General features: G+C 46.1%; 1 protein-coding gene across 1 annotated transcript in view; it reads left to right on the top strand.

The window, feature by feature from the left end:
- The window catches only part of mrps18a (mitochondrial ribosomal protein S18A), a 72,803-nt gene that overhangs the window by 52,112 nt on the left and 1,191 nt on the right, over nucleotides 1–19,500 (top strand). The window lies entirely within an intron of this gene.

The following is a 19,500-nucleotide window of genomic DNA, read 5'->3' as shown; positions in this document are numbered from 1 at the left end:
CCTTTCTGGCACAGCTTGTGGGCATGGAGGTGCAAGAGTGCTTTCCCCAGGCCCAACAAGCCTATCTGCAGCGACCCCCCCCCCCCCCCTCAAAACGATCGTGGCCCCCCCCCCACAAACCATCGCAGACCACCACGATAACCCCGACTTCCCTCCCCAAACGATCGCAGACCCATAGAACCATAGAAAAGATACAGCACAGACGGGGGTCATTCGGCCCATCATATCCGCGCCGGCTCGAAAAACAACCTGGCGCCCATTCTAATCCCACCTTCCTTGCTTGAGTTCTTTGAGGTCATAACGTACAGGGTGGATAAAGGGGAACCAGTGGAGGTAGTGTATTTAGACTTCCAGAAGGCATTCGACAAGGTGCCACATAAAAGATTATTCCTCAAGATAAAGAATTAATGGATTGGGGGTAATATTCTGGCATGGGTGGAGGATTGGTTATCTAACAGGAAGCAGAGAGTTGGGATAAATGGTTCATTCTCGGACTGGCAACCAGTAGCCAGTGGTGTTCCGCAGGGGTCGGTGCTGGGTCCCCAACTCTTTACAATCTATATTAACGATTTGGAGGAGGGGACCGAGTGTAACGTATCAAAGTTTGCAGATGATACAAAGATGGGAGGGAAGGTAGTGAGTGAGGAGGACATAAAAAACCTACAAGGGGATATAGACAGGCTGGGTGAGTGGGCGGAGATTTGGCAGATGCAAAACAATATTGGAAAATGTGAGGTTATGCACTTTGGCAGGAAAAATCAGAGAGCAAGTTATTATCTTAATGGCGAGAAACTGGAAAGTACTGCAGTACAAAGGGATCTGGGGGTCCTAGTGCAAGAAAATCAAAAAGTTAGTATGCAGGTGCAGCAGGTGATCAAGAAGGCCAATGGAATGTTGGCTTTTATTGCTAGGGGGATAGAATATAAAAACAGGGAGGTATTGCTGCAGTTATATAAGGTATTGGTGAGACCATACCTGGAATACTGCATACAGTTTTGGTGTCCATACTTAAGAAAAGACATACTTGCTCTCGAGGCAGTACAAAGAAGGTTCACTCGGTTAATCCCGGGGATGAGGGGGCGGACATATGAGGAGAGGTTGAGTAGATTGGGACTCTACTCATTGGAGTTCAGAAGAATGAGAGGCGATCTTATTGAAACATATAAGATTGTGAAGGGGCTTGATCGGGTGGATGCGGTAAGGATGTTCCCAAGGATGGGTGAAACTAGAACGAGGGGGCATAATCTTAGAATAAGGGGCTGCTCTTTCAAAACTGAGATGAGGAGAAACTTCTTCACTCAGAGGGTAGTAGGTCTGTGGAATTTGCTGCCCCAGGAAGCTGTGGAAGCTACATCATTAAATAAATTTAAAACAGAAATAGACAGTTTCCTAGAAGTAAAGGGAATTAGGGGTTACGGGGAGCGGGCAGAAAATTGGACATGAATTTAGATTTGAGGTTAGGATCAGATCAGCCATGATCTTATTGAATGGCGGAGCAGGCTCGAGGGGCCGATTGGCCTACTCCTGCTCCTATTTCTTATGTTCCAGCACCCAGTCCGTAGCCCTGCAGCTTACAGCACTTTAGATGTAGGTCCAGGTACTTTTTAAAAGAGTTGAGGGTCCTTGCCTCTACCACCAATTTGGGCAGCGAATTTCATACAGCCACCACCCTCTGGGTAAAAAAGTTTTTCCTCATGTCCCCTCTAATCCTTCCGCCAATCAGCTTAAATCTATGTCTTCTAGTTCTTGAACTCTCCGCTAGGGGAAACAGATATTCCTGTCTACTCTATCTAGGCCTCTTATAATTTTGTACACCTCGATCAAGTCACCCCTCAGCCTCCTCTGCTCCAAGGAAAACAACCCCAGCCTATCCAATCTCTCCTCGTAGCTGCAATTTTCAAGCCCTGGCAACATTCTTGTAAATCTTCTCTGCACTATCTCCAGAGCAATTACATCTTTCCTGTAATGTGGTGACCAGAACTGCGCACAACACTCCAGCTGTGGCCTTAACAGCGTTTTATACAGTTCCATCATTACATCCTTGCTTTTGTATTCTATACCTCGGCTAATAACAGAGAGCATTCCGTATGCGTTCTTCACAACCTTACCTACCTGTACTGCCACCTTCAGGGATCTGTGCACATGCACTCCAAGGTCTCTCACTTCCTCTGCGTATTCCCTTTTACTGTTTGCCCTCCCAAAGTGCATTACCTCACACTTCTCCGGGTTGAACTCTATTTGCCACTTTTCTGCCCACTCCACCAACCCATTGATATTTTCTTGGGGCCTACAGCTGTCCTCTTCATTATCAACTACACAGTCAATTTTTGTGTCGTCTGCAAATTTGCCAATCATGCCCCCTACATTCAAGTCCAAATCATTAATATATACCACAAACAGCAAGGGACCCAACACTGAGCCCTGTAATACACCACTGGAAACGGATTTCCATTCGCAAAGACATCCATCGACTTTTACCCTTTGTTTCCTGTTACTGAGTCAATTTTGGATCCAATTTGCCACATTTCGCTGTATCCCATGGGCTTTTACCTTTCTGACCAGTCTGCCATGTGGGACCTCGTCAAATGCCTTACTAAAATCCATGTAGACAACATCCATCGCACTACCCTCATCAATCCTCCTTGTCACTTCCTCAAAGAATTCAATCAGATTTGTAAGGCATGACCTTCCCTGAACAAATCCATGCTGTCTATCCCTGATTAAACCATGCCTTTCCAAGTGACAGTTTATCCTATCTCTTAGTATTGATTCTAATAGTTTGCCCACCACCGAGGTAAGACTGACCGGCCTATAATTGTTCGGCCTTTCCCTCGTACCATTTTTAAACAATGGTACTATGTTTGCAGTCTTCTAGTCCTCCAGTACCTCCCCTGTATCCAGTGAGGATTGGAAAATGATCCTCAGAGCATCCGCTATTTCCTCCCTGGCTTCCTTCAATAGCCTAGGAAACAATCCATCCGGCCTTGGGACTTATCAACTTTCAAGGATTCCAGTCCCTCTAGTACTTCCTCTCTCGTTATGTTTACCTTATCCAATATTTCACACCTCTCTTTAACTACTACGTCCGGATCATCCCTATCCTTTGTGAATACGGAGATAAAATATTCATTTAAAACCCTACCCACATCTCCTGTTCTACACACAAGTTACCCTTATCATCCCTGATAGGTCCCACCTTTTCCATAGCTATCCTCTTGTTCTTAATGTACTGATAAAACATCTTTAGGTTTTCTTTACTAGCTAATATTTTTTCATGCCCTCTCTTCGCTTTCCTTATTTCCTTTTTTACATCATCCCTGTATTTTCTATACTCCTCTAGGCTTTCTGTAGTATTTAGTTTTCTGTGATAGTCATAAGCTTTCTTTTTTTGCTTTATCTTGCTCCGTATACTTCTAGACAACCAGGGGGCTCTAAATTCGGCAGTGCCACCCTTTTTCTTTGAGGGGACGTGACTGTATTGTACCTGTCGAATTTCACTTTTTAGTGCCTCCTACTGGCTTGCCACTGATTTCTCTTCAAGTAGTTGTGTCCAGTCCACTTCTACCAAATCACCTCTGAGTTCTGTAAAATTTGCATTCCCCCAATTTAAAACGTTTACTCCTGATTTAATTCTGTCCTTTTCCATAAAAACTAACTGAATTGTGGTCACTATCCCCAATATGGTCACCCACTGTCACTTCACCCAGTTGCCCATCTTCATTTCCCAGGACTAAATCTAGAATTGCATTCCCTCTTGTTGGGCTTGTCACATGCGATGAGATCCCCACCCCCACCCCCCAAATGATCACGGACCCCTGCAATGACCGCCGATCTCCACACCGCCCCCCCCCCCCAGTGCCCTGTGCCAACCCATGCCCCCCCCCCCCGTACAAACAATGACTTAACTGAGCACATCCTCTCCCTGGCTGCTTTCCCGGCTGACTGAGACCAGCCTGTCAATCAGGCCAGTCAGTCGGACGGGAAACCGACAAAAAAAAAGAGTCCTTACATCAAAATCGTAAGGACGTCCGGAAAACCTGTACTAATGGGTTTCCCATCTGCAATTTGACCCCTTTCCCGGCTCGGGGTCAAAATCATGCCCAATATATCTTTCCTGAATGTCGGTGTCCAACATTGAACACAGAACTCTAGATGAGGTCTGACCAAGGCTTTATACAACTGAAGCATCACTTTCTCACTTTTGTATTCTAACCCCCTTGAGTTAAAGGCAACATTTCATTAGAATTTTTGATTCCTCTTTGTACCTGTACACTAACTTTTAGTGATTTTTGTACATAGACACCTATATCCCATTGCTCCTCCTTTGTAACTTCCTGCTCCCATCTATGCAACTTACTGTGCCTCCTAACGTAGTGTCACCAGTAGATTGGATGTACAACTCTCTATTCCTTCATCCATGCGATTGTTATACATGGTGAAAAGCTGAGGCCCCAGTACAGATCCTTGGGGAACACCACTTGTCACATCCCGCCAATCAGAGAACGAACTCTTTTATCCCAACTCTCCGTCTCCTACCTCCCAAACAATTATCAACCATTCCTTCATTTTGATTCTTTGAAGACATGTAGGTGTAAGCAGATGAAAGATTAAAGGTTCCCTTAAAACATTAGGTGATGCACTAGGGAAGTAGGGAATTGAGAAAAGTATGGTTAAAAGGAGGTGCCGATGGGTCTGGAATTGGGCAAAAGGAGGATAAGTGTCAAAATCAAGCTTAGCATTTAAGGAGCGTCTAAAAGGGAGATACCTAGCCTTGTTCCGAAGTACGCATGGAAAAATTTGACCGCGCCCATCCGTTTGTTATGTAAGTAAAATGACTTTATTCAAAAACTTGTCCCCCGAGTGAGGCTGGAGCACTGAAAGGTACGTTTCCACTGCCGGTTTTGGCTTCTAGCATTCCCACCATGCCACAGCTTGCGCTATCGGTGGAATCCGCTGGGGAGGTGGGCGGAGCTAAGGCACGTTGTGCAAATGTCTTATTTCCACACCTAAGTCTTGGCAGCTGTATAAGTGGAGGTGCCAGTTTGGCTGCTGCATGACAATTGTATTTTTCCTCCGATAAATGAGATCTTTTTCAATTGCATCTACTTGACCATAAGACTGTTAGAGGTGCTTTAGAGCAGCGCAACCGATGGCCGAACTCTCCTGCAGTGAAAGCGTGGGCTTGTAAATGTGCCGTCGGGTTAAGGGAGTCAGATTCACCAATCTGAATGCGGAGCCCCCAGTATTTACACTGTTTAGAGCAATTGGGTCTCTGTATTACACAGCACAGCCGGTGTCATTGGCACCCAACTGAGAAAGTAAAGGGGGGAGAGCGACACACACAGGGCACTCTCCCAAGACAGGAACAGGTTATGATAACACACATTCATAGCGCCTCAGCTTTTCACCATATATGGAAATTGGCATTAAATCTAAAGACATGGAGTAATTTTGACTTAAGACGATAGTGTAAAATGGGTGATACCAATTCAGCCGCCCGTTATACACCATGGCCGATTTTAATTAATGAATGGGGAGAGATGTATAATGGGCAGCTGAATTAATAACATCCATTTCACACTCTTGCCCCGTCAGAATTACCCCCATAGAGTTTATTCCATGTACATTTCTGTAAATGCCTGGAAAGGGAGGATAGGTAAATTCATATGTGGTGCTGAATTCCTCTCCCTCCCAAAGGCTGAGATCGCTAGATATTTGGACTCTATGGGGAATGAAGGGATATGGGGATCGGGTGGGAAAGTGGAGTTGAGGTCGAAGATCAGCCATGATCTTTAATGAATGGGGGAGCAGGCTTGAGGGGCCGTATGGCCTACTCCTGGTCCTATTTCTTATGTTCTTAGCGGAAGGTTTTGTGGAGATTAGGGTGAGATAGGCTGCAGGGAATGAAACAGGGCTGCATGTTAAATTTGAGGACGGTTTGATAAGTTTGGGAGGTATATTGGATAGGGGAGAAGCCGGAGAGGTTGCATACATCAATCTGTCCACGCACCTGACGTGAGCTCACACACTCTGGAAACAAGTCCGGCCGACTTAAGGCTGAAAGTAATGACTCTGGCAGATGTTTGAAGCTATAAATCATCGATCTGTTTGCAGATTAAGTTTGAGTGAAGAAAGCGGAGAAGTTAAGGTAGTGAAGTTTCTTTCAGTGCTTGGCTTTAGTCCAGTCAGGAGCTGGTGAAAGAGGATGTTTATTGCAGTGTGAGGAGATTGCCTGTAATTTTATGCCTGCAATTTTATGATGTGAAGTTTGCCCAACACAACTATGTGGAGAAGGACCTGACTGAAGGGGGGAGGGTAGAGGCAGGTGACTTGCTTACTCCACCCCCTTCCCACATGTACACAACGTTCTCCCCCCACCCCGCTGAAGGCACTGTTTCCTTGTTGAAGTACAGCTTCAAACACACCAGTACAGTTTGCAATCCTAGGATCCCAATTCACCTGGGGACCCTGAAATTCAACAAAGAGTGAAATTATACTGAGAGTAGGTCAAGGGAACAGAGGTTCAAACTAGTGCAAGGCAAATTTAGGAGGGCTGTCAGGAAGTTCTTCATAGAGTGATCAACACTGGGAATGGACGCCCACATAAGGTTTTTGCCTCTACCATCCTGAGAACTTTAAGGTAATTGGCAAAAGAACCTGAGATGACGAGAAAAAAAAATTTATGCAGCGAGTTGTTATGTTGTAGAATGCACTGCCTGAAAGGGCGGTGGAAACAGATTCAGTAATAACTTTCAAAAGGGTTTTGGATAAATACTTGAAGGGGGAAAATTTACAGGGTTAGGGATAAGAGCAAGGGAGTGGGACTAATGGGATAGCTCTTTCAAAGAGCCGGCATAGGCATGATGGGCCAAATGGCCTCCTTCTGCTATGATAACTATTTAAGGTACAATTTCATGTAGCAATGAAGGGAACTATAGCAACTTTCTGAATGGTTAAACAAGGATGGGCCAAATGGCATCTCCTCATCTGTAGGCATCTTGTGAAGCAAACCCGAATACTAAGGGGAGCCTGTTTGCACCTTTCTAGTGATTGGGGTTCATTAATAATTCCCACTTGCTTTAATTTAGTGTCCAGAGAGCTGCACCTTTTAAACTTGCCCTTTTTCCAAACTGACCCAGCCCATTACACAGCAATGTGCAAGTTAATGACCGATTTTGTTTCAGTCCAGTCTTTACTCTTGGTTCCCAACCAGAGTCAAGTCTTGAGCCTGCCCTGGGCCGCATGGCTTGGTACCAACAGAACAGTGCACTTAACAATTGTGCCAATCCAGGTATGAGTTTCGACTGTTGATGCATAGCTGGCTTGAGGCGCTAACTGTCCTGGGCTGCATTTACATTAGTTGTGTCTGCCGTGAACACAGCGTACAGACGCTATCAAATTTGCAGCTGCCTCTTGGGTTCACTGCTGTATAAGGCTAGCATTGCCATGGTCTGAAAAGACAGGTGCTCACTGCAGAGTTCACACCTCATTTCAACTGTCCATCTCCCAGGCTCCGTCTGCTCTAATTATGATGCCACTGTGCGAGCGTTGAGCTGAATCTTTCTGCCAAGAAATGTTGCTGAGTGAGACTGCTGGGCTCCTCCAAAGTGAAATCCTGTTTGCAGTGTGAAGACAAGGGTTTAAAAAGCAATCCCGATTCCTTCCTGGGATCCCAAAGTCCAGATTGATTCCGAAATCCCAGGATCGCAGTAGGCATTTAAGATTGCAAGCCCTCAGCGCTAACCGCTCTCTGGTACCTCAATCAAGTGGCAATTCTTAATGTGTGACCTCCATGATCAAGCTGCTTGATCATGGAGGTCATCACATCTGAGCCTGATCCTGCCATCATCTGACCTTTGTAGCATGAATCACTGGTTAATGATCAGGAGTGGGAATGCTAACTGACTCATTATTCCCTCCTCCGCACCTCCTCCTCTCCGCCCCCCCCCCCCCCCCCCCTGGTTCTAGAGGCACTGAATCTCATTGTAGCACCACAACTGCTGGGTCTCCTCAGCTAACTTGCTGTGGCTTTACAGAGAAGCTCCGCTGGAGGTCAATAGTATCACACGGAAGGAGGCCATTCGACCCATCATGCCTGTGCTGTTAGGTAGATAGGTGCTACCCATTTACTAATTTTAGGGTTCTGCTGTGAAATTCTAGTGCTGTCCATTCGGAAAGGCTGTTTGGCTTGGGTGTGCTGGGAACATGGAATTACATCGAAACTACAGCACAGAAACAGGCCATTCGGCCCAAATGGTCTATGCCGGCATTTATGTTCCATATAAGCCTCCTCCCTCCCTACTTCATCAAACCCTCTCAGGATACCCTTCTATTCCTTTCTCCCTCATGTGCTTATCTAGCTTCCCCTTAAATGTATCTGTTATTTGCCTCAACTACTCCTTGTGGTAGCGAGTTCCACATTCTAACCACTCTTTGGGTAAAGAAGTTTCTCCTGAATTCCCTCTTGGGTTTCTTAGTGACTATTTTATATTTATGGCCCCTAGTTCTGGTCTCCTCCACAAGTGGAAACATTTTCTCTACATCTAACCTATCAAACCCTTTTATAATGGTTGTTGGAGGCCAATCATCTCAGCCTCAGGACATTGCTGCAGGAGTTCCTCAAGGCAGTGTCCTAGGCCTAACCATCTTCAGCTGCTTCATTAATGACCTTCCCACCATCATAAGGTCAGAAATGGGGATGTTCGCTGATGATTGCACAGTGTTCAGTTCCATTCGCAACCCCTCAGATAATGAAGCAGTCCGTGCCCGCATGCAGCAAGACCTGGACAACATCCAGGCTTGGGCTCATAAGTGGCAAGTAACATTCACGCCAGACAATGACCATCTCCAACAAGAGAGAGTCTAACCACCTCTCCTTGACATTCAACGGCATTACCAGCACCGAATCCCCTGGGGGTCACCATTGACCAGAAACTTAACTGAACCAGCCATATAAATACTGCGGCTACAAGAGCAGGTCAGAGGCTGGGTATTCTGCGGTGAGTGACTCACCTCCTGACTCCCCAAAGCCTTTCCACCATCTACAAGGCACAAGTCAGGAGTGTGATGGAATACTCTCCACTTGCCTGGATGAGTGCAGCTCCAACAACACTCAAGAAGCTCGACACCATCCAGGACAAAACAGCCCGCTTGATTGGCACCCCATCCACCACCCTAAACATTCACTCCCTTCACCACCGGCGCACAGTGGCTGCAGTGTGTACCATTCACAGGATGCACTGCAGCAACTCGCCAAGGCTTCTTCAACAGCACCTACCAAACCCGCGACCTCTACCACCTAGGACAAGGGCAGCAGGCACATGGGAACAACACCACCTGCACGTTCCCCTCCAAGTCACACACCATCCCGACTTGGAAATATATCGCCATTCCTTCATCGTCGCTGGGTCAAAATCCTGGAACTCCCTAACAGTACTGTGGGAGAACCTTCACCACCCGGACTGCAACGGTTCAAGAAGGCGGCTCACCACCACCTTCTCAAGGACAATTAGGGACGGACAATAAATGCTGGTGGTGCCAGCGATGCCCACATCCCATGAACGAATAAAAAAAATAATAATCTTAAAGACCTATCAGGTCATCCCCCAACCTTCTCTTTTCTAGAGAAAAGAGCCTCAGCCTGTCCAGCCTTTCCTGATAAGGATAGCCTTTCAGTTCTGGTGTCATCCTGGTAAATCTTTTTTGCAGCTTCTCCAGTGCCTCTATATCCTTTCTATAATATGGAGACCAGAACTGTTCACGAGCAAATCGCCATTCAGTGGACCTGTTCTGTGAACCAGGATCTCCCATTCACCATCTGGAACATAACTTCCAGAATGTTCTTTCTCTCGCTCTCGCTCTCTCTCTTCCACCCACCCATGGCTGCATCAAGTATTAGCTTTGAAGCACAACTGTCTTCTGGCAGTAGTTGCAGTAGTATAGAGAAATCAGTCATCGGCCACTGAACGCGTGAACTTCACATTATAACGCAAAAGGAGATAGTGAAATTTGTCAGTTATTTTTAACAATTTTTGTAGATTGTTCTCGGCTGTATCACGCTGACTTTTATAAAGCACTTGACCTCCACTTTTGCTGTTTGACGTCATCCTGATCCCCTTGTGTGCGCTACAGCCCAGAGCAGACTCCTAGTTTGTTGTATTCTTTGTACCTGGAGTGCTATTGGACTTCAAAGCCATGAGCAATTATAATTCAAATCTTTGACCCAACCATTTTGCACACTTGGAAATAAAAAGCAATGACATGAATTAACATGTGAGTGACTAGCGCCAATAACCATCCTTAACACCGACCGATTCAAAGTACAACAGGAACAAAACAGAACCACTCGCCCGAAATCATTGAATACCGGTGCATTCACATGATTAAACTTAGAAACATTGGAGAACCGCATTACGGTCTCTGGTGTGTCATCCCATCTGTGCGGGATGAGTATAAACTGTATTCTGTTGCTTGCTTACTTGTCTATATTCAGTGTCCTTCCAGCTTGGCTTTGTTTTTGCACTCACACCTCTCAGCAACACCTCAGATTTAAAAATTCTTATCCTTGTGTTCAAATCCCTCCATGGCCTCACCCCTCCCTATCCCTGTAACCTCCTCCAGCCCAACAACCCTCCGAGAACTCTGCGTTCCGCCAATTCTGGCCTCTTGTACATTCCCGATTTCTTTCACCGCACCATTGGCGGCCGTGCCTTCAGCTGCCTAAGCCATAAGCTTTGGAATTCCCTCCCTAAACCTCTCCGCCTTTCTCTCCTCCTTTAAGACGCTCCTTAAAACCTACCTCTTTGACCAAGCTTTTGTTCACCTGTCCTTATATCTCATGTGGCTCGGTGTCAAATTTTGTTTGATAATCGCTCTTGTGATATTTTACTATGTTAAAGGCGCTATATATACAAGTAGTTGTTATTGAGTTAGAAGGTTGTGGTTCAAGTCCCACTGCAGGATTCAGCACATAATCTAGGCTGACCCTTCAGTGCAGTACCGAGGGAGTGTTGAATTGCCCAACAAATGAGACACTAAACTGAGGCTTTGTCTGCCTGTTTAAGATGTAAACGATCCAATGGCTAATATTCCTATTGATTATAAAATCTTGATGCACAAGTCTTTGATTTCCTCTCTTCCCCCACCACCGCCCCCCCTCCCCGGTAGCTCAGCTAGTAAAGCTACCAGCCGATGTGGGACTGAGCCAGAGGAACCCTAGACCTTCAATCCCTGGTCTGTGCTGAGTTAACTGATCTACCTTGGCATACTACATTTGAATTCAGCGCAGCTAGGCTAGGAAAGACAGACATCAGCCAGGGTTCCTGTTGCTGATTACCAGTGACCCCCCCCCCCACCAACGTCCCCCCTCACAGGTGGATGTTGGGCAGGAACAGGATCAGACTCCACTGCTGCCACAGCCCCATACTTTGCCGACAGTCTCTGTGCAGGCTTACACATAGAGTCGTAGAGTTATACAGCACGGATAGAGGCCCTTCGGCCCATCGTGTCCGCGCCGGCCATCAAGCCCTGTCTACTCTAATCCCATATTCCAGCATTTGGTCCGTAGCCTTGTATGCTATGGCATTTCAAGTGCTCATCCAAATGCTTCTTGAATGTTGTGAGGGTTCCTGCCTCCACAACCCTTTCAGGCAGTGAGTTCCAGACTCCAGCCACCCTCTGGGTGAAAAAGTTCTTTCTCAAATCCCCTCTAAACCTCCCGCCTTTTACCTTGAATCTATGTCCCCTTGTTATAGAACCCTCAACGAAGGGAAAAAGCTCCTTGGTATCCATCCTATCTGTGCCCCACATGAGTAATAGACAGTTGGATCAGGAGCAGGGGATTGCTGGTGCCAGTGGAACCGTACCCCTGCAGAAGTCCACGTCTTGGGGAGAGAAGGAGGATAAAGACTTCTTCGACAGCACCTCCTAGACCCACGCCCTCCAGCATCTAGGGCAGCAGGCGCATGGGAACACCATCACCTCCAAGACACACACCTTCCCAGCTTGGACATATATCGCCATTGTTCTTTCATTGTCGCTGCGTCAAAATCCTGGGATTCCCGACATAAGACTAACTTTTTAGTTCTTATTCACATTTTACTTCAATTACTGAAGTTAAGAAAATTACAGGTCTCTTTCTTTTTTGACCTTAACGTCCCCTGCCAAGATTGTAGCAATCTCTCCTTGCGTGAATGCCCACGGGACATTTGAACCTACTAAAGGGCATTTTTCTCCACTGGGGCAATAATTTCTCCATTCGCCCCCTGAGCGTTGATGCTCTCCCGAGAGCATGGGAAACAGAATTTATGATTGGGCACTGTCGGGCATTGCACAAAGTGAGTGTCCTCCAAACGTTCATGACAAATGGTGCAGCACAGGGGACAGTTGTTGGCCATTGGTGAGTCTGGAATGTTTGGGGGGTGAACGGGATCTATGCTGGGGTTGGGATGGCTGTTAGGAGGGGCCACGGACAGAGCAACGTCCCCGTCCCTGGACTCCAGCATTGTGGGAGCACCTTCACCACACGGACTGCAGCGGTCCCAGAAGAAGGCTCACCACCACCTTCTCAAGGGCAACTAGGGATGGACAATAAATGCCGGCCTTGCCAGCGATGCCCAAATCCTGAAAATGATTTTTTTTAAAGTTTCTAATTTTCTGTCTTAAAAGAAACAGGAGGATTGGGATGGGATGTGATTGGATTCGGCTTAAGTACCCAGCCTAACCAGAGTCTGTTTAAGCACAACTTAGTTCAGTGAAGTGGAAAGGTTGCTGTTTCCTGCAGCAAATGATTTGAAAAAGTGTTTTCCAGTACATTTAACACTCCGACTAAACATACGATTAACTCATTTTGGGAAAATGGCAATCGGGTTTTTAAAATGTTGTGAGCAAAAGAAAATGGGAAGTTGTTTGTTGTTCTGTGAAAGCACCGTGCCTTCAGAGTCTAACTTCAGTGCAATCTCAAACTGCTTTCAGGAGCTTCTGGCTCTGGTTAAAGGGAAAGGACCATTTACCGGCCCGGAGGAATTTGTCTGTTGACTCTCTCTGGAGCACCATAAGAAGTCGGCCATATGAAAAAAGGAAGTTCAGCCCCTCCTGTCAGCCATGTAATGTACTGTTTCCTCAGTGGTTGCAGCTCCATGGGCTACTTTCAGGTCAAACACAGTAACCTTGCTTGGGGCAGGATAGAAAAGGCAAATAAAAAAATAAAAAAGCTCATAACTTGGCACAGTGGGTTTTAGTGTTGCCCTTGAGACCTGCTGACCTGTGAGGGATGTTGGCATTGGTAAATGGAACACTTCCCCATTTCAAGCACTCGATATCAGCATTAAATACTTTCAGTAATGCAGCCAGCTGTGGGGGTGGGAGGAGGTGGTGAGAAAGCTTCAGCTCTGTCCCAGCCACGTGCCTAACCTGAGCTTGAGAAGAGCCTCACCTACTGCACCAGCATGATCCTTCCATTTCCCACATCAGCCACCTCTTTGGCCTCCCTGAATGAGGTTAGTAAATTGTGGGCAGTTGTGTGCTGTGGGCCTAGTCTCACTACGAAACTGGGTTTAGACCATCCAGGCTATTTCACGTGGGACTCACAGTAAAAAGAGGTGCCTTTCATCCCGTTGTCTTGGGCAAGACTTTTAAACCAGAACTTAGTATTGAAATGCAGTGGTAATATTGCACTGTCCAACCCGATTTCCGCCCTCCCCACTGAGGTGATGTAAATGGTATTTGTGGATACTGATGCAATTCCATTTGCACTTTCATGACCAATTTTCAAGAGACCAAGAATCAAGTGCAAAGCACATCAGTAAACTTCATTAACTGCCTTTGTTAGATATCTTAAGAAGTAGTATTACTGAGTGTGCTGGTGGTATCTCGTTGGCAGAACATCAGTGCCACATTAATCATTTTAGTTGACGGGCTGATCATCCTCAACATTTTCCAGAAATTCGTTGTGCTGCTCAATGCACAGTTTGTGCTAACCACGTGGAATTACTGAGGGGTTGTATGCATCAACATCCAGAAAGCAGAGAATAGTGGTGAATGGTTGCATTTCAAACTGGAGCGAAGTATACAGTGATTTCCCTCAGGGGTCGGTAATGGGACCACTGCTCTTTTTGATAGTGTAGTAGTAGTAGGTACAGCACAGAAGGAGGCCATTCGGCCCATCGTGCCTGTACCGACTCTTTGGAAGAGCTTATCCAATTAGTCCCATTCCCCTGCTCTTGCCCCGTAGCCCTGTAAATTTTTTCCCTTCAGCTATTTATCCAATTCCCTTTTGAAAGTTACTATTGAACCTGCTTCCACCACCCTTTCAGGCAGTGCATTCCAGATCATAACAACTCGCTGCGTTAAAAAAAATGTTTCCTCATCTCACCTCTGATTCTTTTGCCAATCACCTTAAATCTGTATCCTATGATTACCGACCCTCCTGCCACTGGAAACAGATTCTCCTTATTTACGCTTTACTTTTGCTCTGCATTTGACCGTGCTAGACAGCTCCAACCATCGGAAGGCTCTTCTCTGCACCATCGCAGGGCTTGCATGTATCCTTTGTGTCTGAGTGACCAGAACTACAGTTTAAAAAACAACACAAACGAGCCCACAGACCTGCTGAATTCGAGACAAACGTTGTGAGAACAGTTCAAACTGATCTTCCAGCAACAGATTTGAGGGAAGAAGCCATGTTCCTTTCAAACAAACACGGACTATGCATTTGTTCAATCGTAAACTCAATTTGAACACGGTTGCTAGTTATTAGCGATCCAGGAAGCTTTAGCTGTTTTCGGAGATAGTTGAAGAGTACAGCAAGGCTGAGACTGGAGTTGGGCTGAATGAGGTTGAGAGAATCAACGGAGTGATCTTCAGAGAATAGTGTAAGCCTGTGTTAGCTCCTGTAGTTGGTTAGGTGAAGTACTGGTGGTTGCAGTGATATAAGCCTAGTGAGAGTGCTTCTTTTCTCATCCTGACATTCAGATGTTCTTCCATCAGCCATTTAACCCAATTTATTAAATATGCAATGGCTGGTTGCTTTATATGTTACAAAAGGTGTATGTAACCCATTCAGGGAATTAAATGACATCTGATTCTCAATGCTGCAGACTCATTCCTCACTACGGAATCAGCTCGTTGAACTCGTGTCCCGTTTGTGTGGGCCATATTTTGTATGATGTGGATTAGATTGAAGAATCTGAAATGTTTAATTGGGCACAAGCCCATACATTCAGCTCTGGTAGCCGATCCAAAGGATTAAATACAGAAGAAAGAGCTTTGGTTTTTAAAGGTCTCACCAGGTAGTCTGGAGCTGCTTTTAGTTTGGATTTTTGGGGACTTTATGCTCCAGGAGCTGGTTCTGGGCATTTACACGGCTAAATCCAGTTCCTTTATCTTGGCGGCAGACTCCTAGACCACAAAACACCAAGTCTAGGAATCTGCCCCTGGGATAAGGGAAAAGGATTTATTTGGGTGAGACATCAAGACCCAGCTCTCAGAATGTGAACGAAAACAGCCCAGTGCAAAAGCACCTGTTGATGTTACAGATCTGACCACTGTTGCATTGTGAATGAAATCCTGTCCAGGCACATGACTTAACTGTACGTGTCTTTAAAAGGAAAGACTTGCCTTTACATAGCAATTATCACGTCTCAAATGTCTCAAACCACTTACATAGAGTGGTACTTTAAATACAATGACTTTTTACATGAGCACATTTGGCAGCATTTTGCACAGCAAGATTCCACAAACAGCAATTAGATGATTGGCCAAATGAATCTGTTTCTGATGGGTGTTGCTTGAGGGAGAAGTGCTGGATTTTTCTTTGATTCATTCATGGGATGTGGGCGTCGCTGGCAAGGCCGGCATTTATTGCCCATCCCTAATTGCCCTTGAGAAGGTGGTGGTGAGCCGCCTTCTTGAACCGCTGCAGTCTGTGTGGTGAAGGTTCACCCACAGTGCTGTTAGGGAGTTCCAGAATTTTGACTCAGCGACGATGAAGGAATGGCGATATATTTCCAAATCGGGATAGTGTGTGACTTGGAGGGGAACGTGCAGGTGGTGTTGTTCCCATGTGCCTGCTGCTCTTGTCCCAGGTGGTAGAGGTCGTGGGTTTGGGAGGTGCTGTCGAAGAAGCCTTGGCAAGTTGCTGCAGTGCATCCGGTGGATGGTACACACTGCAGCCACTGTGTGTCGGTGGTGAAGGGAGTTTACATAACGTACAGGGTGGATAAAGGGGAACCAGTGGACGCAGTGTATTTAGACTTCCAGAAGGCATTCGACAAGGTGCCACATAAAAGATTATTGCTCAAGATAAAGAATCACTGGATTGGAGGTAATATTCTGGCATGGGTGGAGGATTGGTTATCTAACAGGAAGCAGAGAGTTGGGATAAATGGTTCATTCTCGGACTGGCAGCCAGTAGCCAGTGGTGTTCCGCGGGGTCAATGCTGGGTCCCCAACTCTTTACAATCTATATTAACGATTTGGAGGAGGGGACCGAGTGTAACATATCAAAGTTTGCAGATGATACAAAGACGGGAGGGAAGGTAGAGAGTGAGGAGGATATAAAAAACCTACAAGGGGATATAGACAGGCTGGGTGAATGGGCGGAGATTTGGCAGATGCAATACAATATTGGAAAATGTGAGGTTATGCACTTTGGCAGGAAAAATCAGAGAGCAAGTTATTATCTTAATGGCGAGAAACTGGAAAGTACTGCAGTACAAAGGGATCTGGGGGTCCTAGTGCAAGAAAATCAAAAAGTTAGTATGCAGGTGCAGCAGGTGATCAAGAAGGCCAATGGAATGTTGGCTTTTATTGCTAGGGGGATAGAATATAAAAACAGGGAGGTATTGCTGCAGTTATATAAGGTATTGGTGAGATGGCACCTGGAATACTGCATACAGTTTTGGTGTCCATACTTAAGAAAAGACATACTTGCTCTCGAGGCAGTACAAAGAAGGTTCACTCGGTTAATCCCGGAGATGAGGGGGTGGACATATGAGGAGAGGTTGAGTAGATTGGGACTCTACTCATTGGAGTTCAGAAGAATGAGAGGCGATCTTATTGAAACATATAAGATTGTGAAGGGGCTTGATCGGGTGGATGCGGTAAGGATGTTCCCAAGGATGGGTGAAACTAGAACTAGGGGGCATAATCTTAGAATAAGGGGCTGCTCTTTCAAAACTGAGATGAGGAGAAACTTCTTCACTCAGAGGGTGGTAGGTCTGTGGAATTTGCTGCCCCAGGAAGCTGTGGAAGCTACATCATTAAATAAATTTAAAACAGAAATAGACATTTTCCTAGAAGTAAAGGGAATTAGGGGTTACGGGGAGCGGGCAGGAAATTGGACATGAATTTAGATTTGAGGTTAGGATCAGATCAGCCATGATCTTATTGAATGGCGGAGCAGGCTCGAGGGGCCGATTGGCCTAATCCTGCTCCTATTTCTTATGTTCTCATGAATGTTTCGGGTGGTGGATGGGGTGCCAATCAAGCGGGCTGCTTTGTCCTGGATGGTGTCGAGCTTCTTGAGTGTTGTTGGAGCTGCACTCATCCAGGCAAGTGGAGAGTATTCCATCGCACTCCTGACTTGTGCCTTGTAGATGGTGGAAAGGCTTTGGGGAGTCAGGAGGTGAGTCACTCGCCGCAGAATACCCAGCCTGCTCTTGTAGCAACAGTAGTTATATGGCTGGTCCAGTTAAGTTTCTGGTCAATGGTGACCCCCAGGATGTTGATGGTAGGGGATTCGGCGATGGTAATGCCGTTGAATGTCAAGGAGAGGTGGTTAGACTCTCTCTTGTTGGAGGTGGTCATTGCCCGGCACTTGTCTGGCGCGAATGTTACTTGCCACTTATGAGCCCAAGCCTGGATGTTGTCCAGGTCTTGCTGCATGCGGGCTCAGACTGCTTCATTATTTGAGGGGTTGCGAATGGAACTGAACACTGTGCAATCATCAGCGAACATCCCCATTTCTGACCTTATGATGGAGGGATGGTCATTGATGAAGCAGCTGAAGATAGTTGGCCTAGGACACTGCCCTGAGGAACTCCTGCAGCAATGTCCTGGGGCTGAGATGATTGGCCTCCAACAACCACTACCATCTTCCTTTGTGCTAGGTATGACTCCAGCCACTGGAGAGTTTTCCCCCTAATTCCCATTGACTTCAATTTTATTAGGGCTCCTTGATGCCACACTCGGTCAAATGCTGCCTTGATGTCAAGGGCAATCACTCTCACCTCACCTCTGGAATTCAGCTCTTTTGTCCATGTTTGGACCTAGGCTGTAATGAGGTCTGGAGCCGAGTGGTCCTGGCGGAACCCAAACTGAGCATCGGTGAGCAGGTTATTGATGAGTAAGTGCCGCTTGATAGCGTTGTCGACGACACTTTCCATCACTTTGCTGATGATTGAGAGTAGACTGATGGGGTGGTAATTGGCCAGATTGGATTTGTCCTGCTTTTTGTGGACAGGACATACCTGGGCAATTTTCCACTTTGTCGGGTAGATGCCAGTGTTGTAGCTGTACTGGAACAGTTTGGCTAGAGGCGCAGCTAGTTCTGGAGCACAAGTCTTCAGCACTACAGCTGGGATGTTGTCGGAGCCCATAGTCTTTGCTGTATCCAGTGCACTCAGCCGTTTCTTGATATCACGTGGAGTGAATCGAATTGGCTGAAGACTGGCTTCTGTGATGGTGGGGATATCGGGAGGAGGCCGAGATGGATAGGACAACAAAAACAATACTTGCATTTATATAGTGCCTTTCACGTAGTAAATCATCTCAGGGTGCTTCATGGGAGCGATTATCAAACAAAATTTAACAGCCACATAAGGAAATATTAGGATAGGTGACCAAAAGCTTGGTCAAAGAGGTAGGTTTTAATTAAAGGGGGAGAGAGTGGTGGAGAGGTTTCAGGATGGAGTTCCAGAGCAGAGTGAGAACTCTGTGCTCTTCCAATAATGGCAAGCGATGTGTAACTTCCACCTGAACCTTGTGATCAGAAGGACGACACCTCCAAAACTGCAGCTTTTGCTCAGTCCTCCGCTGGACTGTTAGCCTGGATTGGGGCTTAAAGCCACAGCCTCCTTACTGAGGCTAGAGTGCTACCAGCTGAGGATAGATAGATTTCAGTCTGACTTACTCAAGCAGACAGCAGCTGATTGCAAGGGGAGCGTGCCTTAACTTGAGGAAGCATCATTGAAATAGTAGACGTGGATATAATTTTTTTTATATGTTTTTAATAAATTGCAGCAACTAAGATTGACACAAGTGATATATTTTTCCTCTCCCTTTGTGGGATTAAACTAGTTGAGTCAAGCATTGGATAAGTGTATTAAAAGTACTTTATTGCAGACTGGGGGAATTAACCAGCTGCTCCCATGTTATTCTTTAACATTTTTTATCTTTTATAAGCTGCAGTAATGAACTCCTAAAGGTTATCCACTTTTTAAAAGGAAAGGAAGTTATTTTCACAGCAGCTATTAATGACTGTGTTTTCAGTGTGAGGCGGAA

Source organism: Heptranchias perlo, chromosome 5 (assembly GCF_035084215.1).
Source record: "Heptranchias perlo isolate sHepPer1 chromosome 5, sHepPer1.hap1, whole genome shotgun sequence".
Taxonomy (NCBI): domain Eukaryota; kingdom Metazoa; phylum Chordata; class Chondrichthyes; order Hexanchiformes; family Hexanchidae; genus Heptranchias; species Heptranchias perlo.
This window is presented reverse-complemented; position numbering and strand designations above follow the sequence as displayed.